Below are 21,239 nucleotides of genomic sequence, written 5' to 3' on the forward strand. Positions count from 1 at the left end.
AGTTTCCAGAAACTCACAATTTTCTACAGATCTAGATGCTTTCCTTACATTCACCACATACTTGAAAACAAACTTTGACACAGCACAGGTGCAGTGTTAAGAACCAAGAAAATCCAGTTTAAGATCCTGGTGATTGGAGGGGGTGTTCAGCAACAAATTGATTAATATAAAGCTATGATCACCTTGAAAATCAGGTTCCATTGTCTCTTGGACTAAATGACAGCAGTCACTGTAAGTGAAGATCAAATCATTCAGAATGGTTAATGGTGGGACCAGATCCCATGTTTTTTCCAGCTTTGGACCATTTCTTCTAGAATGTCTTTCACTCTTCGGTGGTGGTGTTTTCAACTGGCTTAAATTTCAAGTCTCATTTTTTTTTCTCATGTAATCACTTACTAGACTATTGAGATCACCTTTAATTCATGAACTCCAATTTCTAAGCAGGTGTTAGAAAACCACATCGCCTTCCCTGCCAGGATTTTATTCTCAGTGCTCTAATCTCAGTGACTACATTTTGTGCCTTAAAAAGGCAAGCAGTACCTGAGATATGGGTTTGTAATTCTGTGATCTCTACCCTTTGACTGCCAATTACCTTCGCACAGTAGCAATGGGCATAGAGGCCTGAACAACAACAACAAAAATAACCTGCTGAAAACTGTTTGGCACAGATGGCAATGATAAACAATTATGACTAATTTACTACTCTTACCTCTTAAGAGACTACAGTTGGAGGTGATCTGATAATTCTTTATCCTGAGAGGAAGACAAGAACTCACAAGGAGCAAGTGGGAAATATTGAGGTCTCATATGTGAAGGACTGGCAATGTATTATGAATGTCCTTCCTCCCATAAAGAGGCAAACATAGTTAGTTCCTATTTGGAATACTGAAGTGTCATTAGCAGTTAAGTTAGTAAAAGAGAAATGATTTCAGACAAATGCATAAGAGTTTCCATAGACCATAAGAAAGTGGCAATGATCCATGCTGAATGTTTTCAAATCCTTTGCTCAGTCACATTGAGATACTGCAAAAACATACTCATGTCTCATTCCTAATGGGTAGTCATATTTTACAGTAAAGTATGTTTTATCTATTTTGATTGCAATTTGTCACAATAAAGAAACCAAAACAGTAACTAAAAAACAGAACAAAACAAAACAAAAACCAAACCATAGTTCTAGAAAGGTCCATGACAAATGACAATATCAAGAGCAATGCTGTGGTAGGCTAACTCTATCCTGTCTGTTACTGTCAGATACATTAGTGCTGTCCACATCAGTCCAAAACTTCAAATGTTACCCCATCAGAACCCTCTCTGTTGTTTCCAGTTTTCCTCAATCCACAAACCTCTCAAGAACAGTGCTTACAGTGTTCATCACTATGGTCTAGCCCCATGTGGGTAGGGTGTGTTTGGGTTGGTGACAACTATGTAGGTTTGAGACAGGAGAAAGAGCATACAGGGAAGGAGACTTGTTTTTCTGATGGGAGCCATTCTGACTGGAAGAAGTATATTAAACAGCTTTACCTTGCATTTAACTGATGGCAAAGGAAAATACACGGTTTCTTTCTCTCTTCTATTTGTCAATTGTATTTATTACTTCAAGATCTCTTGGTTCAGTTTATTATTCCATTACTGTTTATGTGATTTCTGGGACTCATTGTGTTAATTTTTCATGTCTTTATATATAATTTTACACATTAATATCTGTAAGATATTTTCTTGGCAAGGAATTCATACCTTTCCTTGCTGTTGTTTTACTTATTACATTTACTTCCCTGTTTGTTTAAGGGAAGTATTGTGCATATACCATGTTTGTGGAGGTCAGAAGGCAACTGTAGGAGTCTGTTCTCTCTTTCCTACATGAGGGTCATGGGGATCAAGACCTGCTCATCATGTGTGGTGTAACTATCTGGATAACTAAGGCAACTTCCTTGACCTCTGTAATTTTTGTACACTTTGTTTAAAATTTTCTCTGCTGCATAAGCTTTTATTGAATTTTGTGCAGTCTAGTTTGTGAAATATTGGGCTTCTCTCCTACACTATTAATGTTCTTTTTAGAAATTCAATTGTTTTGATTTTATTTGAAGGGTGTTGCCTACATATTCTACTAGCTTAATGCTTAATGCCTTTCAATAAAGTGTTTGATTCACATTGAATTGATGTTTAGACAGGGACACAGACACAGATCTAGATCATTCTACATTTGGATATAGAGATTCTTAGCACTATTTGTTCAGCATGATGCCTTACTTCCAAAGAATATTTTTGATGGTCATATCAAATGTTACATGACTATAGGTAGGTGGGTTTATTCTCAGGTCATCTGTTATATCCCATCCACCTACTCTTCTTGGTACAAATAAAACACATCTCTTATAACTATGGACTAATATTATAGTTAAAATTATGCATTGTGATACATACCTCCAGTATTGCTTTTCTGCTCAAGACTGCTGTCAACATTAAGGGTCTTGGTGTTTTCATCTACATTCTGAAACTGTTTTCTATACTTAAGTGGTATTGGAATTTTGAAAGTAATGGCATTGTATATGCACATCTTTTTCAGTAATATAATGACTTTGACATATTAATTCTTCTAATCCATGAGCAAATGAGACATTTCTGTTTGTGATTTTAACTTCATTTAGTATTTTCAAGTTTTGAGAACAGACATCTTAAAACTCTTTGACTAAGTTTATTTCTGGTTATCTGTTTGAAGCTATTGTCCATTAGAATTGTTTTCCCTAGCAATTGGTACCTTAATTAGGTTCAGGTAAAATAATTTAAAAATATAATAATACAGCAATCAGGTAACATTTTCTATTTTCATTAATATTTTATAATGTACAGCATTGTTATTAAAAACAGATTATTTTAGATATTCTTTCAGAATATTCTCCCTTGAAGGTCATCCATGGGCATTTCTTCAAGAGGTCAAAGTAATTCTATTATTCCATTATTATTTTCAACAATGATACCTTGTCTATCCATGTTTCTATATTCTTACTGAAATAGAATTCAATTCTGCATTAACAGACACAAACTGACATATTCACACAAATTCACATATTCATACACACACACACACACACACTCACAGACACACACACAGACAGACACGCACCCTCATATACACACTTTACCTAAACACATCACAGGACAATTTTGTTTAGAAATAACTGTAGCATAAGTCTAGTGTTTAGAGGAACAAGCCAACTTTCAATAATGTCAGAGCCCAGCAAACCAACAATTTGTGGAAGTTTTTTTGTGTTCCTCATATTTTTATTATTGCTTTGAAATTATAGTATAATTACATCACCTCACACTTCCCTTTATTTCCTGCAAATCCTCCCCTCCCTATACCCATTCTTGCTTTGTATCAAATTCAGTCTCTTTTTATTAGTAATTGTCGATACATGTTATATATATATATATAAAATGTTGATGCATATGTATCAACAATTAATAGAAAAATAATATATATTTGGATATATATAAAACATTTCTAAATACATAAATGTAACCTGCTCAGTCTGTGTAACATTGTTTTTATGTTTTAAGAGTTCACCATTTGGTTTTGGATAACATTTGCCATGTTTTTTGTTTTCCCCCACTCTAAGCATTCCTTAGTAGCTGTGTTAATATTTCTATTGCTGTGATGAAACATCATGACCAAACCAACTTGGAGTGCAAAGGGTTTATTTGACTTCATTCTTCCAGATCACAGTCCATCATTGGTGAAAGTTAGAACATGTACTCAAGCAGGGCTAGAAAGAAGAGGCAGGAGCTGATACAGGGGCCATGGATGAGTGCTGATTATAGGTCTGCTCCTCTTGACTTCCTTAGCCTGCTTTCTTATAGAACTCAGGACCTCCAACCCAGTGTAAATGTAACCAATCATCTTATTAAATAAGAAACACAGAACCAATGCAAAGAAGAAAGCCAAGAGGTCAGAGCTAAGAGCCTTACCCACCTGCTGCAGCTAGCCTCTTCAGCCAAGAGAGACCTACTTCCTGAGTGTTTGTCTTTATATAGACTTTCTGTTCTGCTTTCTCATTGGTTGTAAACCCAACCACATGACTGCCTCATCACTGCCTGTTTGTACAGACCTCCAGGTCTTCTATGGTTAGTATTGAGATTAAAGGCATGTGTCTCCAATGCTGGCTGTATCCTTGACCACACAAAGATCTACTTAGTTCTGCCTACCAAGTGCTGGGATTAAAGGCGTGTGCCACAAAAGCCCAGCTCTGCTATGGCTTGCTAATAGCTCTGACCCCCAGGCAACTTTATTTATTAACATACAAATAAAATCACATTTCAGTACAAGCAAAATATCACCATAAGCCCAGCCTTGGACCTGCTTCATCCATCACCAATTAAGAAAATTCTCTACATAATGCCCCACAGACCAAACTTATTGGGACATTTTCTCAATCAAGGCTTCCTCTCTTAGATGACTGTATCAAATTTACATAAATCTAGCAAGCACAGTAGCCTGTCATCCTTTGTTGGGTTGAGGCCTCACAGGCTTTCCCCTTTGGCAAGTCTATTGTGTTATTCAGGTTATGTTTGGGAAGTACTGTTCCCAAGGCTTTATGGGTGGAGCTTCTGATATTTCTAGGAGGCACAAACTCATAACAAATTCCCTGAACCTATGGCTCTTATAACCATTTAACCCCTTCTTTTGCTCTAATCCTTGAGTCTTTGGTTTGAACTTGTATTGTAGGGGATCCATTGAGAGTGGACTCCACAATCTGTATTTAGATTAGTTGAGAGTTTCTATTATTGTTTGTCTGTTGCAAAGAGAAATTTTCTTGATGAGCAGTAATGACTACTCTTACTTGTGTGTAGGTTTTTTTTAACTCTTTAGGGGCTCACTATCTGGCTCCAAAATGTAAGATGAATTGCTAAATGGTCTTATTAATAAAAAACCTGGAGCCACATATAGAGGTTAAAACTGAGAGATAAGAGGAATAGGGCAAGTTGCAGCCAACCTCACCTTACAAACCCTCAGCATCCAGAGAGATCTACTTCTTGTATACCCATGTCTATATGCCTTTCTGTTCCAGCCCTCTTACTTCCTCTCTCCAACCAGCTAAATCACTTCTTCTTTCTGCACAGCTCTCTCACTTCCTGTCTGTCTGTATAGACCTCCAGACCTCCATGGTTAGTGCCGGGATTAAAAGCATGTGCCACCATGCCTGGTTGTTCCCAGTGTGGCATTAAACTCACAGAGATCCTGAATGCTTGGATTAAATGTGTGTGCTACCATTGCCTGACTTCTATGTTTACTACAATGGCTAGCTTTTTCCTCTGATCCTCAGATAAGATTTATTGGGATACACAGATAAAATATCACAACGTCTACCCTTTTTTGTCTAATATAAAAAGTTATAACTAATATAAGAAAAACTATATACAATAAGTACAATAACTATATACAAGATATACAGGCAATGAATATATCAACAATGTCTAGTCCATTTGTATTTGAAAAATTCAGCAAAAATATTTCATTATTAATCCTATCTTGGTGAGTTCAACATGCTCCTAATTCACTTTCTATGCTAACTTGTATTACCATCAGAAAACTATCTTTTTTTGTGTGTTTTTTAAAATTTATTGTTTTATTTATTATTTTTTTATTAAGAATTTTTCTACTCACTCTACATATCACCCACAGATCACACCTGAGTCAGGAGATGCTGCCAGCCACCACCAAGAGGAGTAGGATATAAAGTACCAGTAAGCCACGAGCCATGTGGCAAGGTATAGATTTATAGAAATGAGTTAATTTAGGATGTAAGAACTAGATAGCAAGAAGCTTGAGCCACATGGCCATACAGTTTATAAATAAGCATCTGTGTGTTTATTTGGGTCTGAGCAGCTGCAGGATTGGCGGTGAGAGAGATCTGTCCTGACCATGGGCTAGGCAGGACCAGGAGATAACCCCAGCTACAAATGGCAACAGAACATGGGGTGAGAATTTCCACCTAATACCTGAGAAAGCTTTAAAAAAAAGATTCTAAAACGAAGCTAAAGCAGCTTTGTAGTTGTCTCTCTCAAGTTAGCCTCAGACTGCATGCTTGAGCTACTATATGGCGGGCTCCTGGCTTGTGCACTTGACCTGCAAATATGGCAGTAATGTGTCTCCAAGCCACACATTATGCTGCTGCTGTGTGGTGGATTTAGCCTTTGCTAACATATAAAAAAAAGAGGTTTCTGGGCTACATGCTGCTTGGATAGAAGCATAGACCCACTATGGCTCCCAGTGCTAGTGGTGAATTATTGCCATCATGTTGAAAAGCTAAATTGGGTGGAGCTAACAGCTAAGACTTCTGCTTCAGTACTAACTGTTGCAGTTTAAAGTAATAGTTACACAATAAGATGGATTCAGATGGAACAAGATTTTAAATGGTTTACAATGTGTGTAAAAATGTATGTAGGCTTGCAAGAGAATAGAAAAAGAATATAGACAGTTATATTAAACAAATAGAAAGTTTTAAAAAATAAAGTATTTAAAGACAAAGTAAAAGTAATATGAAAATAAGCCACATAAAGATGGACATCATAAGGAGAATCTGGATTGTGTTGTCTTTGGTATTTTTAACTGCAGAGAGATAGTTGATTGTAAAGGCAGATGAGTTAAACCAATATGTATACTGTAAAGGTACCGTGACTTCAAAATTTGGATCTAAGGATATGTTGCTTTGGAAAGGAGGCTCTGCTTTTGTTTCCACAGAAAGCCAGAGGCTATGGATTTATTCCAGATTAAGATACATCAGGTTTGACCAGCCAAGACCCCCTGAAAGGTCTCTGATGACACCATAGCCCAGATGATCCAACATCCAGAAGAGTTTCAAGACAACTGTCTCAGACAATACAGCCTCATGGACTAACCCATAATCATAAAATTTTCTTTGGATCCCCTTAAGATACAGTGCCCTCATCTAGCAGGAAGTAGTATGAGAAGCTACGCCCAAATTGCCAAATATACCAAGCTGGCTTTGGAGATGGAATCGGCTCACTTCTTCTCTAAACCCAAGCATATTGCTCCCCCACAAAAAAAGTTTGAGAGATTTTTCTGTCCCATATCAGAAGAGCCCTCTGGTGTGAGACAGAGCAAAACCAATATTTTTATTTAAAGCAAGTTGATTATAAATGTGATCTCTTTCTAAAGAAGAAAAGGGATATAGATATGATAGGATAAACAGTAATAACTTATTTAAAAATGTTTCACATTGGTATAAATTTTACTTTATTGATACAAATTTAAAGTTAATTTTGTTCTACTGTATGTATATTTCTACTCTTATTTAAGGTATTATGTTTTTGCAACTCATTTAAATTGTAATGGATAGTTAAGAAATGCAGATTAATAATTAGTCTTCTATGATAGTCAAAATTGTAGTCATGTTAGTTAAATTTTCTAGGTATACATAGATATATTTCCAATAGATATGTAATCTTCAAACACTTCAAAGACATACAGAATATGGCATTTAAAATGTTTAAAAAATTTAGACTTTCTGGACAATGAAACATGTCTGCTCCTGGCAGCACCGATTTACTTCAGAGAGGAGGATGGGCATTGAAGACACTCTACATGGAGTTTATCTTCTTCTTGGCAAAAATAGCCATTTGGGCAAGAAACTGTTCTTGCCTGGACTGCTTCAAAAAATGTTTTATCTACTGAACAGGCAGGACCCATAGGAAAGTGACCACTGACTCTTGCTTGGCAAAATGGTCCTTCAGGTTCCTGCTTCACAGAGGAAACTGCCAAACATTCTACAGGACACAGAGAAAAGTGACTGAGAGACTCTAGGTCTGTGGGCTGAAGACAGAGGCCCCAACTTTACAAAGGAACTTTGGATAACTGTCCAAGCTGCCAGCTGTCTCTGTCTACTCTCACAAGACTTCCAAAAGTTGTTTGCATCCTTCTCCCATTTCTCAGGTAATATTATATCCTTCTGAGATCTTTGATGTAGCTGAAGACTAGATTGTTATAATTTCCTTAGTAATGAAAAAAGATAAGTTAGATATGAAACCATAGACTCACAAATATAGGAGAGATTGGATATCTTTAATTTTGCCAAATACAAATAGACTAGATATTATATAGACTAGATATTGTAACTGTAATTCCTGCTTGATAATTTTTTGTTATATGTAATTTGACTATGTTAAAGTTAAAACCTACCCTTTTGAAAAAAAGAAAAGGTGAAGTGCTGGGTATGGTTTGAATGTGTTGCTCTGATTGACTGATAAATAAAATGCTGATTGGTCAGCAGCCAGGCAGGAAGTATAGTGTAGGTGGGATAAGGAGAGAAGAGAATTCTGGGAAGAAGAAGGCTGAGACACTGCCAGCCATCACCATGAGGAGCAGGATGTAAAGTACCAGTAAGCCATGGAACATGTTGCAACATATAGATGATCAGGAATGGGCTGAGTTTAAGTGTAAGAGCTAGTCAGTGGTAGACCTGAGCTAATGGTGGAGAAGTTTAATATAAAATTCTGAGTTGTGGTGGTATTGTGTTCCCCAAAATATTGTGTACCCTAATAAACTTATCTGGGGTCAGAGAACAGAAAAGCCACTAGATACTTAGGCTAGAAAATATTGGCACTCATGCCTTTAGTCCTAGCATTCCAGAGGCAGAAATCCATCTGGGATCTCTATGAGTTCAAGGCCATATTGAAACAGCCAGGCATGGTGACACATGCCTTTAATCCCAGGGAGTGAGACTTTAATCCCAGGGAGTAATGGTAGAAGGCAGAAAGATATATAAGGCGTGGAGACCAGAAACTAGAAGCATTTGGCTGGTTAAGCATTTGGCTGTTTAAGCTTTCAGGCTTTTGAGCAGCACAGTTCAGCTGAGAACCATTCGGATATGAGGACACAAAAGGCTTCTAGTCTGAGGAAACAAGATCAGCTGAGAAACTGGCAAGCTGTGGCTTGTTCTGTCTCTCTGATCTTCCAGTGTTCACCTCAATAACTGGCCTCAGGTTTGATTTTATTAATAAGACTCTCTAAGATTCCTGCTACACTGAGTGATTATTTTAAAAGTGGTTGCGGGGTCCCTGACACTGGGCAGGACTGGAGAAAACTTCAGCTACAAATGGCGCCCAATGTGCAATCCTACAAATCAAGCTCTCCCATGGGGAGTCAGCAGATCTCGGCACACAGAGCCAAGGCAAGTCCAAGCCCCTCCCCACTGCACCAAGGCTGTGCAAGGTGCCACACTGCAGGTACCGGGCTCCCAAAAGCCTGCCCATGCACCAGGGATGGATCCTGCTCTCCCGGCCTGGGTGTCCCCCAAACAGTTCAGGCTAAACAACTGTCTCCCATATCCAGAGGACCTAGTCCAGTCCCATGGGGGCTCCACAGCCACTAGTCCACAGTTCATGGGTCTCCACCAGTGTGGCCCGTCAACTCTGCACATCTTCCCATCATGATATTGATATCCCCTGCCCGCAGAATCCCTCCTCTCTCCCATCAAATGGATCCCCAGAGCTTAGCCTGGCACCTGGCTGTGGATCCCTGTATCGGCCTCCATCAGTCACTGGATAAAGGCTCTATGATGACAGTTAGGGTATTCACAAGATCAGTCACCAGAGCAGACCAGTCCAGGCACCCCCTCAATCACTTCCAGAAGTCCAATGTGGGGTCATCCCTGTGGATTCCTAAGAGCTTCCCTGGCACCCTACCTCTTCCCAATCCCATGATGTCTTCATCTATTATGGTATCTCCTTCCCTGCTCTCCCACTCCATCCTCACTCCAGCTTGACCCTCCCATTTCCTTATGTCCTCACCCCCTATTCCTTGCCCTATGCCACCCCCCCTGAACCCTGAGCCCACTCATGCAGATCCCATCTACTTCTATTTAGCTGGGCAATCCCCGTGTCCCTCTCAGGGTTCCTCTCTGTCAGCTAGCCTCTCCGGAGCTGTAGGCTGCAGTCTGGCTATCCCTTGCCATACATCAAGTATCCACTTTGAGTGAGTACATACCATGTTTGTCCTTCTGGGTTTGGGTTACCTCACTCAGGATGATACTTTCTAGTTCTATCCATTTACCGGCAAACTTCATATCATTGCTTTTTACTGCTGAGTAGTACTCCATTGTGTCTATGTACCACATTTTCTTTATCCATTCTTCAGTTGAGGGGCATCTAGGTTGTTTCCAGGTTTTTGCTATTACAAATAATGCTGACATGAACATAGTTGAGCATGTGTCCTTGTGGTAAGATTGAGCATTCCTTGGGTACACGCCCAAGAGTGGTATAGCTGGGTATTGAGGAAGATTGATCCCCAATTTTCTGAGAAACCACCATACTGATTTCCAGAGTGGCTGTACAAGTTTGCATTCCCACCAACAGTGGAGGAGTGTTCCCCTTGCTCCATATCCTCTCCAACATAAGCTGTCTTCAGTGTTTTTGATCTTAGCCATTCTGACAGGTGGAAGATGGTATCTCAGAGTCTTTTTTTCATTTGCATTTCCCTGATGACTAAGGATGCTGAGCAGTTCCTTAAATGTCTTTCAGCCATTTGAGATTCTGTTAAAAATTCTCTGTTAAGCTCTGTAGCCCATTTTTTAATTGGATTGTTCAGTATTTTGAAGTCTAGCTTTTTGACTTCTTTACATATTTTGGAGGTCAGCCCTCTGTCAAATGTGGGGTTGGTGAAGATCTTTTCCCATTCTGTACGCTGTCATTTTGTCTTATTGACCATGTCCTTTGCTCTATAGAAGTTTCTCAGTTTCAGGAGGTCCCATTTACTAATTGTTGTTCTCAGTGTCTGTGCTACTGGTGTTATATTTAGGAAGTGGTCTCCTGTGCCAATGCATTCAAAACTACTTCCTACTTTCTCTTCTATCAAGTTCAATTTTACTGGATTTATGTTGAGGTCTTTGTTCTACTTGGACTTGAGTTTTGTGCATGGTGACAGATATGGATCTATTTGCAATCTTCTGCATGTTGACATCCAGTTATGCCAGCACCATTTGTTGAAGATGTTTTCTTTTTTTCCATGGTACAGTTTTGGCTTCTTTGTCGAAAATCATATGTTCATAGGTGTGTGGATTAATGTCAGGGTCTTCAATTTGATTCCATTGGTCCACATGTCAGTTTTTATGTCTGTACTAAGCTGTTTTTATTACTGTAGCTCTATAGTAGAGCTTGAAGTCAGGGATCGTTAATACTTCCAGAGGTTGCTTTATTGTACAGGATTTTTAAGCTATCCTGGGGTTTTTGTTTTTCCATATGAAGTTGAGTATTGTTCTTTCCAGGTCTGTGAAGAATTGTGTTGGGATTTTGTTGGGGATTGCATTGAATCTGTAGATTGTTTTTCATAAGATTGCCATTTTTACTATGTTAATTCTACCTATCCATGAGCATGGAAGATCTTTCCATTTTCTGATATCCTCTTATTTCTTTCTACAGAGACTTAAAGTTCTTATCATACAGGTCTTTCACTTGCTTAGTTAGAGTTACCCCAAGGTATTGTATATTATTTGTGGCTATTGGAAAGGGTGATGTTTCTCTGATTTCTTTCTCAACCTGTTTATCATTTGTATATAAGAGGGCTACTGATTTTTTTTTTAGTTAATCTTGTATCCTGCCGCCTTACTGAAGGAGTTTATCAGCTGTCAGAGTTCCCTAGTAGAATTTTTGGGGTCACTTATATGTACTATCATATTGTCTGAAAATAGTGAAAGTTTGACTTCTTCTTTTCCCATTGATCTCCTTTTGTTGTCTTATTGCTATAGCTAGAACTTCAAGTACTATGTTGGATATGTATGGGGAAAGTGGACAGCCTTAACTTGTTCCTGATTTTAGTAGAATCATTTTGAGTTTCTCTCCATTTAATTTTATGTTGGCTGTTGGCTTGCTGTAAACTGCCTTTATTATATTTATGTATGTTACTTGTATTCCTGATCTCTCTAGAACTTTTATCATGAAGGGGTGTTGGATTTTGTCAAAGGCTTTTTCAGCATCTAGTAAGATGATCATGTGTTTTTCTTTTTCTTTCAGTTTGGTTATATGGTGTGTCACATTGACAGATTTTCATATGTTGAACCATCCTTGCATCCCTGGTATGAAGCTCACTTGGTCATGGTGGATAATTTTTTTGATGTGTTCCTGGATTCAGTTAGTCAGTATTTTATTGAGTATTTTTGCATCAATGTTCATGAGGGAGATTGGTCTGTAATTCTCTTTCTTTGTTGCATTTTTGTGTGCTTTGGGTATCAGGGTAACTATAGCCTCATAAAGAGTTTGGCAATGTTCCTTCTGTTTCTATTGTGTAGAACTATTTGAAGAGTATTGGTATTAACTCTTTTTTGAAAATCTGGTAGAATTTTGTGCTGAAATCATCTGGTTCTTGGCTTTTTTTGGTTGGGAGACTTTCAATGACCTTTTCTATTTCCTTGGGGATTATTGGTTTGCTTAAATAGTTTATCTGGTCTTGATTTAACTTAGGTATGTGGTACCTATAACGAAAATCGTCCATTTCTTTCAGATTTTCCCATTTTTTTGCAATACAGGTTTTTGAAGTATGACTTGATGATCTCTGGATTTCCTTGTTGTCTGTTGTTATGTCTCCCTTTTCATTTCTGATTTTGTGAATTTGGATGAGCTCTCTGCTTTTTTGTTAATATGGATATCGGCTTGTTGATTTTCTCAAAGAACCAACTCTTTGTTTCATTGATTCTTTGTATTGTTCTCTTTGTTTCTATTTTATTGATTTCAGCCCTCAAGTTGACTATTTCCTGGCATCTGTTTCTCCTGGGTACATTTGCTTCTTTTTGTTCTAGAACTTCCAGGTGTGCTATTAAGTTGCTAATGTGAGATTTCTCTATCTTCTTTATGAAGGCATTTCGTGCTATGAATTTTCCTCTTAGCATTGCTTTCATAGTGTCCTATAAGTTTGGGTATGTTGTACATTCATTTTCATTAAATTCTAGGAAATCTTTAATTTCATTTCTTCCTTGACCCATTGGTGATTCAATTGGGCATTATTCAGTTTCCACGAGATTGTAGGCTTTCTGTAATTTTTGTTGTTGTTGCAATCTAACTTAAAGCCATGGTTATCTGATAAGCTACAGGAGGTTATTTCCATTTTTTTTGTATCTGTTGAGATTTGCTTTGTGACCAAGCATGTGGTTGATTTTGGAGAAGGTTCCATGGGGTGCTGAAAAGAAGGTATATTCTTTTGTGTTAGGGTGGAATGTTCTTCAGATATCTATTAAGTCCATTTGAGTCATAACTTCTTTTAGGTCCTTTATTTCCCTGTTAAGTTTCTGTCTGGCAGACCTGTCCATTGGTGAGAGTGGGGTGTTGAAGTCTCCCTCTACTAGTGTATGGGATTTGTTGTGCAATTTAAGCTCTAGTAATGGTTTTTTTTTTTTTTTTTTATGAATGTAGGTGCCCTTGTATTTGGGGCATAAATATTCAGAATTGAGAATTTATCTTGTCAGATTTTTCACTGTGATATGTAATGTCCTTCCCAATCTCTTTCGATTGATTTTAGTTTGAAGTCTATTTTATTAGATATTAGCATAGCTATACCAGCTTGCTTCTTAAATCCATTTGATTTGAAAGTCTTTTCCCAGCCTTTTATTCTGAGGTAGTGTCTGTCTTTGAAGTTGAGGTGTGTTTCTTGTATGCAGCAGAAAGATGGGTCCTGCTTTCGTACCCATTCTGTTAGCCTGTGTCTTTATATAGGTGAATTGAGACCATTGCTATTAATGGATATTAATGACAATGACTGTTAATTCCTGTTATTTTTTGGTGGTAGTGTTGTATGTTTCCCTTCTTTGGCATTTGTTGGTATGGGACTATCTATTTCTTGTGTTTTCATGAGTTTATCTAACTTCCTTAGGTTAGATTTTTCCTTCTAGTTCTTTCTGTAGGGCTGGGTTTGTGGAAAGATACTGTTTAAATCTGGTTTTATCATGGAATATTTTGTTTACTCCATCTGTGTTGATTGAGAGTTTTGCTGGGTAAAATAGTCTGGGTTGGCATCCATGGTCTCTTAGTTTCTGCATAACGTCTGTCCAGGTCCTTCTGGCTTCTAGAGTCTCCATTGAGAAGTCAGGTGTTATTCTTATAGGTCTGCCTTTATATATTACTTGACCTTTTTCCTTTTCAGCTCTTAATATTTTTTTCTTTATTCTGTATGTTTAGTGGTTTGATTATTATGTGGCGAGGGGACTTTTTTTTTGGATCCTGTTTATTTGGTGTTCTGTAACCTTCTTGTATCTTTATAGGCATTTCCTTCTTTTAGTTGGGAAAGTTTTCTTCTATGATTTTGTTGAATATATTTTCTGTGTCTTTGAGTTGTTATTCTTCTCCTTCTATCCCTATTATTCTCAGGTTTGGTCTTTTTATGGACATTTTGGGTCATGACTGTGTTGGCTTTAGTGTTTTCTTTGACAGAAGAATCTACTTGCTCTTTAGTATCTTCAATGCCAGAGATCTGCTCTTCCATCTCTTACATTCTGTTGGTTATGCTTGCATCTATAGTTCCTGTTCATTTACTCAGATTTTCCATGTCCAGCATTCCCTCAGTTTGTGTCTTCTTTATTGTCTTGATTTCAGTTTTCAAATCTTGAATTGTTTCTTCATTTGTTTAATTACTTTCTCTTGGCTTTCCTTAAGGGATTTACTGATTTTTTTCCAATTTTTTTTTACTTTTTCTTGAATTCTTAAAGGGAATTTTTCATTTCCCCTTAAAGATCTCTATCATCTTCTTAAGGTCATTTTTAAGGTCGATTTCTTCTGTGTTGGTATATTCAGGTCTTGCTGATGTAGGTCCTGATGGAGCCATATTTTTTTTCTTATGTTGTTGACTGTATTTTTGCATTGGCATCTACCCATCTCTTTCTTCACTTGGTGCAAGTGCTGTCTGTGTCTGAGGGAGCCTCTCTTGGTCTGATTGATACTCTTCGTCCAGTGGGAGCTACTGGTCTAATTGGTGCTGATGGGCTCTGTCTCAGGAAGCAGCTCTTAGTCCAATTAGCAGCCATGGGGTCTGTCTCAGGGAATAGCTGCAATCTTGGCACATGGGTGGGTTGGGAGAGGTGGGGCTTGTGGGTTACCAGGTCTTGTGGGAAATGGTGGTAGTCTGACCTGTCTTTAGGAGGACTGCATATTGGCTTGGGACTGGGACTGCAATGGATGGTGGTGTGGTGGCACAGGGTTGTGCCCCTGGGCCCTGCCTAGACAAAGACTCACCTCTTAGTCCAATCTGGCATTGGCAGGCTTTGTCTCAGGCAACAGTTGCAGTCTCAGAGGGTGGGTAGGGTTTGGAGGAGGTGGGGCTTGTGGGTTACAGGGTCTGATGGAGGATGGTGGTAGTCTGACCTGTCTGCAGGAGGTCTGCCTGCCTACTGGCCTGAAACTGGGACTGCAATGGGTGGTGGTGTAGGGTTGCAGGGTGCAGGGTTGTGCCCCTGGGCCCCAACTAGACAAAGACTTACCTCTTAGTCCAATCTGGTGCTGGCAGGCTGTGTCTCCGAAAATTATTTTTTGATGTCTTTCAAATTTATACAATTTACACCTCTTAGTGAATTTCTTAATTTCTTAACAAGAAAAACTGTAAGTGTAACTATCTAATCTTCATCTCCCAAAGAGACCCAAGAAAGAAATAATATTAACTGAGTAAGGAGGGAGTGCAAACAAGCGACTTCCCAAAAAAATTGAGAAATGACAGAAATAGCTGGCTGCCTGGACAGTCACCTAAGGTTTCTATGCAACATTGGGGCATCATCTTTGGTCTACAGGCTTAGCATATCTGACAGACTCATCAGTGAAGCTGGATTTTCTAAAGAGCCTTCTTACCTTGTCTTGGCAAGGATCGGTACTCCTTTATTTTGTGTCTTGCTTGTCCATTTTGGAAAGCATACTGCTAACAGTCGATGTAAGAGCACTTTCTTGCCCAGTGGCTGAAATTTGCCACAATGAAAGTAAACTCCATATGGAGTTTCTTGGTGCTGCCAAGAGCAGACATGTCTCATAGTCATTAAAAAAAGAAAAAGAAAAAAGAAAAGCTATGTTATTAAAACATCTTAAATGATATACTCTGCAGATCTCTGAAGTGTTTGAAGATGACCTCTAGATCTAAAATATATCTGTTTGACCTTGAAAACATACTTAATATGACAACAAGTTATATTGTAATGACTAACTACTAACTTTCATTTCTTTATATCCTAATTGGTTGGTAATAATAACTTTGCATTTCATTGTTAAATGAACTATATAGGTACAATACCTTGAACAAGATTAGAAATATATGTACAGTATTTTCTAACAAAATCAATCTCAAATTTGTATCAATATACATAATTTGTAAACAATATACAAAAATTAAGCCAATGCAAAATATTTAAAATCAGTAGTTGCCTTTTAATCTACTTTTTTATCTAATCATATATTCATATTCCTTATTTATTCTTTTCAAAGCAGATTCAATAATCTACCCTTTATATATTATTTCTATATCTTTTTTCAGAGCAGATTCAATAATCTGCCTTTTATCTAAATCCTCTTTTTCTTTTTCTTCAAACAAGAACTTTAAATCTAATCTCCTTTGTTTAGCCTTTTTCCTGACCATTAACAATAACAACTTATAACCAATCATTCTAAACAATGACAATTATCCAAAACCCATTGAATGACCAAAAACCACCCACCCCATCTGTTGGGAATGTGGGCACCATGTTCTTAAAATTACTATTGTCTACAGGTGAAGGAATCTTTAGGGGATCCTGAAAAGAAAAAAAATTGGGTTAATTATCAAATCTGGGGGAGGCAGCTGTATCATTTGTTGTCCAGTCTCTGCATAATGGGAAAATGCAGAGCTTATCTCAAGTCCTTGCTTGAATAGTCTGTGAGGCTGGATCATCTCAGCTAGCCATCTCAAAATTGTCCTGAGCAATTTGTAGTCCAAAGCCGATCTTGTTTGTCAGCTTAGTGGTATTAATATCATCCTTCAATTTTGCTATTAGGCATAGTCATGATTCCATGCAGAAAACAATAGAGACTCAAACAGGAAAACATGTACAGGCAGCTTTTCTCTAGACGTAGTTAGTACTCTATATGACCAATAATATCATGACAAAAGTTTAAAATATATATATATATGTATTAATTGTATGAATTTTATATCAAAATTCATTAAAAAAGTTTTAAAGAATCAAAGTAGAACCAAATAATTATGTGATTAGTGGTACTAAAATAGTCACTTAATTTTGTTTTTTCTTCTGTCCCTTATCAGGTGGCTCTTCTGACATGATACAACGATTTCGCATTTTCTTTTAACAAGCATGTTTGAGTTGAGAGGAGAGAGCTGCACTCCAACTCCAAAGCCAGCTTTATTTTTTTTATTTTAATAGACACTATTTTTATTTTTTTAATTTTACATGGACTGGTGTTTTTGCCTGCATGTATGTCTGTGTGAGGGTGTCAGATCCTGGAGTTACAGACAGTTGTGAGCTGCCATGTGGGTGCTGGGAATTGAACCCAGGTCTTCTGGAAGAACAGTCAGTGTTCTTAACCACTGAGCCATCTCTCGAGCCCCCAGCTTTAATTTTTAACTGAACTGGGACTACATAAAGACCATCTCTTTTAAGTGTCTGTAGAGAATAGCAGAAACAAACAATTAGGAAGAATTTTGAAATTTTATATGTGATATACCAATAGGTCAATTTACTCTGCTGTCTGACTGGTGCCCTCAGAGGTCAGAAGAAACCATTGCATTATCTGAAAGTATATATATGGATGGTTGTGAGCTACAATGTGTATAATGGGAATCTAACTGTGTTTCTTGGCAAGAACAATAAGTGTTCTTAACCACTGCATCACTTATCTAGCCCCAAGCAAAATATTGTTTCTCAGGGAAGCACTAAAGAAAATGTGGGTTCCTAATTTCTTAACTCAAATACAGGTGCATATTGTATTCAAGCCATAGAACAGGTAGAGACAGAGGGTCTCAACCTCTTCCACAGCTGTGAGCTTTTGCTTCATATGCATACCTCTCAAAGCTTTGAACATTTTGTTGATTAGAAGAACAGTAGCTACAAATGTCTGAGATTCATTTGCTTTATTTGCTTGCTTGTGAGACCCAAGTCAGAAACTCACATTAAGTTGTAGAGCACTATATTTGAAGCTGCATTGAGTAGAAAAGGCCATGCATGTAAGGAACATGATTAAGCCTTGAATTTTAAGTTCAGTTCAAAACAGAATTTAAGTGAAACTTCACATGGAAACATATACTTGCAATATTTGATTCCAATGTGTCTTCATGTTTGGTTTTCTACCAGTGTTTTAAAATATTTCAACATGTATGTATGCATGTGTTTATACAGTGAACTTTTTCTTACTGGGATACCAAATATATAGGACAAAAGATCTATTTAAAATACAACTGAAATTATACTTTGGGAAGATTTAAATGAGGACATGGATTACATATGTAGAATAATTTGGCATTTAAATTAAGCATCTTCTAGTTACTCTAGGTGATAGTGTAAGGGAAGGCCAAGTGGTTCTTTTATCCATGTACTGGTTAGTTTTATGTCAACTTGATACAAGGTAGATACATCAGAGAGGAGGAAGCATGAATTGATGAAATGTCTAAATAATATTCAGATGTAGGCAAGCTTATGGACATTTTCCTAATTAGTGATTTATGAGGGAGTGCCCAGCCTATTATGTGTGGTACCATCTGAGGGCTGGTAGTCCTGGGTTCTATATGGAAGCATGCATATCAAACTATGAAGAGCAATTCAGTAAGCAGCATCCTTCTTTGCCTCTGTATCATCTCCTGACTCCAGGTACCTGTCATGTTTGAATTCTTGTACCGACTCCCTTCAATGATGAAAAGAGGTATGAAAGTAGAAGCTTTCTCCCAAACTTGATTTTTGGTCATTGAGTTTCATTACAGCAACAGAAACCCTAATTAACACAAGTTGGAAGAAGAAAAAATGGGGTGTTCTATGACAGAGCTAGATTATTTTGGGGAGGATTGTGGAAGGATTTTGGAATTTGGTATAGAAATGCCAAAATTAAAGCTTGGTTAGATGTTCTCTGAGAGCTATGATGATAAGATTGTTGAGGGCAATGAGTATGATGGAGGTCAGTTTTGTGAACTTACAATGAGGGGTTTAAAGACTATACTGGAGTAATTTGTTATTTTGAGTTAAGATTCTGTGGTCATGGTTAGTTGGGAGTAAAGAATCAACTATGATTAACAAGTTATCTGAACTACTAAAGTGACACATTTGCTTTACTGGGATACTTGCTGGTCATCAGCTAGAACTGATACACTGGCAATGAAGAGACCACAATCATTGAGATGAAATCTTCTGTAACGTATTCCATGAAAGCCAGCACAAAGAACCTGTGTAAAAGACATGGCCAAGGTTGTACCTTGTGATGGCAGTCAATTTCATAGTGTAAGAGTCAGCTAGGTGGTACTGAGTTTGAAATCATGAAGTTGTCATGGATATCACCAGAGGTTTGACACCATAAGAGGACAGATGATGCCATTGGTGAAGGTGTAGCCTCAAGAGCAGTTAAAGACCCATGACTGAAGGGGGTATGCAGAGAAGTTGAAGCTTGCCACCATGAAGAGATCCTAAGACAGGCCATTTGTGAAATTGTAGTCATGTTTAAGCAGAAGACCCAGCACTTTGGAGATGCCAGTATACTGGATGACTACCAAGAATCTCAGCAGCCTTGGAGTAGATACTGAAGAAGTTTAGAAGACAAGCTGTGTGTGTCGCCAGGGCAGAGACAGAGAAGTGATGCAAGACTCTTGGAGAAGCACAGAAGTTCTTGAGTGAATCCTAGACATTGGATACTGAGTTATTTATACTGATGCAGTTTGGTTTTGATTTGTTCAGATTGTGAATGTGCCCTATTGAGAACTGGGCCTTGAGAAGGTATTTGATTTAAGTTTGATTTTTAAAAAAGCCCACAGCTAAATGACTCTGAAATCTTAAAAGTAATTACGGATTTTTAAAAAGGAGACAGGTGTTTTGATGTTTTTGAATTTGTAAGGACTGTGATACTTTCAAATGTTTTATATTGTGATGTTAATATTAATATGACATCTTGGTGGTAAATAAAAAAGGAAAGGTTCTAATTAAAAAGTGACATTTATGTGTCAAGATGACAATGATTCACTTGTAGTGGATATTTTTATATCAACTTGACACAGGGTAGAGTCATCAAAAAAAAATTCCCCCATAAGATCAGGCTATAGGCAAGCCTGAAGGGACTTTTAAAATTAGTGATTTATGGGGGAATTTATAGTCCATTTTGGTTGATGCCATTCATGAGGTGGTGGTGCTAGGTTCTATAAGGAAGCAGGTTGAGCAAGTCATGAGGAGCAAGCCAGTAAGCAGCACCCTCCATGTCCTCTGCATCAGCTCCTGATTCCTGTTACCTGTACTGTTTAAGCTACTGCCTGACTTCCTTCAATAAGGAACATATAAGTAAAATAAACACTTTGCTCTTAAATCCGATTTTTGTTCATGGAGTTTCAACTCAGCAATAGAAACTCTAATTAAGACATCAATCATGCCACAGAAGAACCACTGCAACCATGGTGTAGACTGAAAATCATTAATGGATTTGGACAGGTTTTAAGGTATCCTCCAGAGAAGACAACTCAGACATGGATTTAAAACAATAGAAAGTTGTTGTTAGCTGGCCAGTGACTATACTGACTGTTCAAGATCCCAGTGTAGTTTAGACTTTCTCAGAGTGAGCTTTTAAGCACAAATACCATGTACTGGGTTGACATACATCAGTTAATAAGAACAGTTAGCTAGAAGCAGAATTACAAAATCTAAAAAGCAGTCAGTACATTTAGAGACTTTCCCAGAAATATGTAGTTTGATGAATTAGGTCTTTGTTCTGTTTTGGCTGGGAAAGTATACTGTGTTTTACAGCCTCAAAGATACTTCCAACATAGTCAGTTGTGCTAAGGAATGAGGACCTACTAAGGACATCACACCTGTTAGAGCTACTAGTCATCAGCACTGAGTTTACAAGGTCCAGTGTTCTCCAGAATAAATTATCCTATTAACTTCTTCTGCTTACTTTATCACTTTGAGAATCCCTCTTGAATAAGTTCCCCCACTTATCTGCTCATACCTGAAGTGATGTCAAACTTCAACAGAGATGAAGGCAGAAATTACCTTGTAGGAGAAAGTTACTTAGACAAAAATAGA

General features: G+C 37.7%; 1 protein-coding gene across 3 annotated transcripts in view; it reads right to left on the reverse strand.

Annotated features, from left to right (window-relative positions):
* LOC128093941 (vomeronasal type-1 receptor 4-like) overlaps positions 1-21,239 on the reverse strand; it is a 60,446-nt gene that overhangs the window by 17,061 nt on the left and 22,146 nt on the right. The window contains exon 1 of one of the 3 annotated variants that reach the window (XM_052711859.1): positions 15,838-21,236. The exons of the other annotated variants lie outside the window; for them this stretch is intronic. The gene's annotated coding sequence lies outside the window, so the exon portion shown is untranslated. Of the gene's footprint in view, positions 1-15,837; positions 21,237-21,239 lie in introns of those variants that run through there. 3 annotated transcript variants of the gene reach the window in all.

This window comes from Peromyscus californicus, unplaced genomic scaffold (genome assembly GCF_007827085.1).
Source record: "Peromyscus californicus insignis strain IS unplaced genomic scaffold, ASM782708v3 Scaffold_4__1_contigs__length_199733344, whole genome shotgun sequence".
In the NCBI taxonomy this organism is placed as follows: Eukaryota; Metazoa; Chordata; class Mammalia; order Rodentia; family Cricetidae; genus Peromyscus; species Peromyscus californicus.